Here is a 3,934-nt window from a genome sequence, read left to right on the forward strand (position 1 = left end):
CGCCTCTCGCCGGCCCGGCAGCCGGCCCGATCCCCTGCCCTAGATCCGGCCCGGCCAGGCCCTCACCTCAGCACCGCGCAGCGCCGGTTGCCAGGCAACCGGGCGGCCCAACTGGACCGCACCACTAGCGGCTGCAGGGGGTAGTAAGCGTTGGGGCGGCTCACAGTGCTCGGGTGCGCCCATTCGGGGCGGGGGAGATCCCGTCAGCTGCAGTTCAGCTGGCTTTGACCGCAAAAGTGCAAAAAATAAAAACGAACCCACTTTTTTTTCTTAGTAAGCGTAGTTTTCAAGATCCACAGTGTGGCATTATTCTTGTAAAAAATCATCATTCCTTAAAACCACAGAAATTTTTCTTCCTTGATAAGGCTCAGATAAAACTTCTTCTCTGAGGTGAGGTGATACAAAGCCAGCTTGCATTGTACAGTGTCTGTTGGGGCCTGCGTTGACTCAAAACAGACCTGGAAAGTTTTATTACAGTATTTTAAAAGAGACCATCTCTTCTTCCCACAACCTATATATTCTCACTTTTCAGTAGTAAAAAGCAGTCCCATAAAGCATAACCCTGACACCATTTTGTCAGTGTATTGCTTTTACCACCCACAACTTATTTCACGTTTACATGTATGGGGGACAAGGAAAAGCACAGACAGATTGACAAAACTGAGAAACGGTGAATTAGACACCTCAGTGCTTAATTCACACAACCTAAGCTGCTGAAGGTACCCTGGCAACCCGATTAAAATGTCCAAACCTGTAAGCCCTCCAGACTGCCAACAGAGCTGATGGAGCAGCCAAAGAGATAGAATTCTAAGAATAAATAAAATTATTCTCTTTCAGCTTTATAACATGGAAGTAGAATGTGACCAAAAGTAGTGCAATGCTCAATTTAAATAAAAAATGAAGGAAGAAAAATTTCACATCATAAAATTCATGCCCTGAAAGTGGTTCCCATACTCAGTAAAATGTAATTGCTGTTGATTTGGAAAGAATGACACCTGCACCCTTGACAAGGCTGGGGAGAGATGCCCAGTGATGACAGCATTCAAAATGGGCTTAGGAGAAAGTTCAGGATCTGCTTCTACAGTGCCTTTGCATGAGCTGCGACCGCCACTACCCCACCATTTCACAGCATGTTGTCTGTCAGAGCTGGTTCTCACCTCACATCTGTGTGTGCTCAGTGTGCTACATCACTCTAAAGGAATGTCACCCCTCAGAAAGGTACCTGAAACTTCTCTTGCCTGCCACAACTCCTGTCTCAGCCTTCCTTTCCTGGGTGCTTGCATCTCTTCCTCATAGCTCCATGTGCACAGCTGTCTGCCTCTGGTGGAGATTTGATCATTTCAAACAGTGGGGGCAAAAGTAAGCTAACACCGTTCCAAACCATCCATCATCTCAGCTGGGTAAACAGACTAAGGCAGACAGTTTATTCACTCAACAAGCTGGGGAGATGGTTTGACAATCTTTTCTCTTGCAGAATGGATCTGCTGGAAAGTTCTCACAGGGGACTACCGCAGTGCCCCATCCCTGGCAGTGTTCAGGGCCAGGTTGGATGGGCCTTAGAGCAACCTGGTCTAGTGGAAGGTGCCTCTGCCCATGGCAGAGGGATAGAACTAAGTTATCTTTAAGGTCCTTTCCAACCCGAACCATTCGATGATGATAATGATAGTGATAATTGATGATGATGATGATGGTGGTGGTGGTGACTGGGCTGCCTGAAGAGGGCTCCCTGGCCCAAGGGGTGGTGTCTCTGCAAAATGCTACATTCTTTTGTGTGGCAATAAAAGTAGATGCACACAGCCAAATGCAACACTAGGTTGTTTAAACAAACACACCATTTTAGCATATGTGAATTCTTGGTAATAATTCTCTGTAGTCTGCTGCTGCTCTTAGGTTTCCCAACCCGTGGCATCTGTCCTACTGTGTTGACTTCTGCTGCATTGTGAGTCAAGCAATGGTTTGCACAGGTGAGAATTTTCCAGGTTTAATTTTGCATCCAGCTTCTTTCAAATACTCAGCCTGCACATGAATATAATGGGAGGGTCACAAAATATTGCCTCTTCATTCACACCATTTGTGTTTAAATCTAACATCATCTCCAAAACTCCATTGCCTATTTCAGAAAATGCCCCACATTCTGATGTTTAGGAACAAAGCTCCCTCGATTACACACACAAACATGAGGAGGAGTGGTGGTTTTCAGGGGAAGCTGTTACAATATGAATGAAATAATAAAATATTCCTTCAGTCAAAGGAAGAGAGAGAATGGCTTGGCACCCCACTGAGATAATGCAGCATTGCCAACGTGGTTTCTTCAGACTACTGTAATGGCATTGTCTGGCTGCCTCTCAGACCACCTTTTAACAATTTGTTTAACCGTTCAACCAGTTTCAACTGGAGTTTGTGGGAAAGTATTGTTCTTCAAGAAATGAAAGTTACTACAAATTTAGTGTGGACAGGGGCAAGGAAGACTGAAACATTCGCCCTTTTCAGGGGAAATGATGCTGTGCGAGCATGGCAGCTGGGCAGCTAGCACATGCGAAAGGGCAAATCAGGACAGATGTAGTGTGGAGTTAGAGCAAATGCTGCCAATTACTCCTGCTCTAAGGATGTGGGATGTCCTGATTAAACCACAACAAGAGAGAGATGAGGGTGGTGTGTGGGGAAATAGGGAACATTGCAATTTGACAGTCCTAAGGAGCATGTATAGAGATGAGCTAGAGTTACTGTGGTCAGAGTGGGCATGGAAATGGAAAATGGATTCCTTCATTGTGCTCTTCAGTGAGTAATTTCCTTAATCCAATGGCTGGATTTTCAGTGCACAGGTAACAAGCTATATGTTTTATGGCCATAGTCATTGACTTTACTGGTAGATCTGGAGGACACCTGCTTTCTGGACAGCTCCTCATCTTATCCAACCTGTCTGGGATGATGGGCACTGGTAAATTGGAATAAACGCCAGAAAATGTTTCAAGGCAAGCAAAGAACAGCAGTGCTTTGAGAAAGAGTACTAGTGCATGTGTAAATGGTGGCTCTTTATTGAAGCCATACTCATTATTGTGCCACAAGTGACCCTAACAAGCTGGGACCCCACAACCCCACAACCAGGGTAAGTACACAACCCCTTTATAATAGTTTGGTACAGAAACAAAATCTGGAAAAACAAAGAGTGCTGTGATGCCAGGGAAGGGAACTGCTGAGGAACTGCCTAAGGGGAACCCAGGATAGCTGAAATCTCCCTACCTTAAATCTCCCTACCACCAACAAGGTAATACAGACATCCAAACATGATGACAGCTTGCAACCTATAGCATCAGGACAAAATGCAGACTTGCTGTTTCTCCGGATGTAGTATGAGAGGGTGAAGTCCCGGGAACACTTATAGTCCTCTTTGGCATGGGTGGGAAAAGCAGACCCTCCATTTGCCCTTTCCCTGGTGCTTAGCCCACACTCAAGGTTGTCTTCAGCTCCAACAGCTCTGCTTGCCTGGGCTTTGTGAAAGGCACAGATAGCTAGCTCGCTTGCAGCAGGCTCTGCCAGCCTTCTCATTTCTGGCTATCAGGGATGTGTGCTCACTGTGGGAGGCATGTGCAGCACTGTTGAGAGCAGAAGCAGTGCAGACAGCCTTAATCACATTCCTCCAACTCTGTTTCTCAGCAGGGCACTTATTCCAGGGCTGTATTTCCTCTTGATTGATTACCTCTGCCATTGTGGGGCTGACATCTTACATGGGAGTCCTGCTTGGTCCCTTATCATGGGAGCATGAGGAATGACCATTCCCCAGCAACACCCATCGATAACAGTGAATAATAGCCAGGAAGGGAGGAAAGTGATAGTAGGGACATGCTCAACAGAGGTGCTGTTATTCTTGGGACAGGAGGCTTCTGCAGAGGAGGAGAGTTTGGGGGGTGAATGGGGAAGGGTGCTGTCATTGCTG

This window comes from Psittacula echo (assembly GCF_963264785.1).
Source record: "Psittacula echo genome assembly, chromosome: 6".
Lineage (NCBI taxonomy): Eukaryota > Metazoa > Chordata > Aves > Psittaciformes > Psittacidae > Psittacula > Psittacula echo.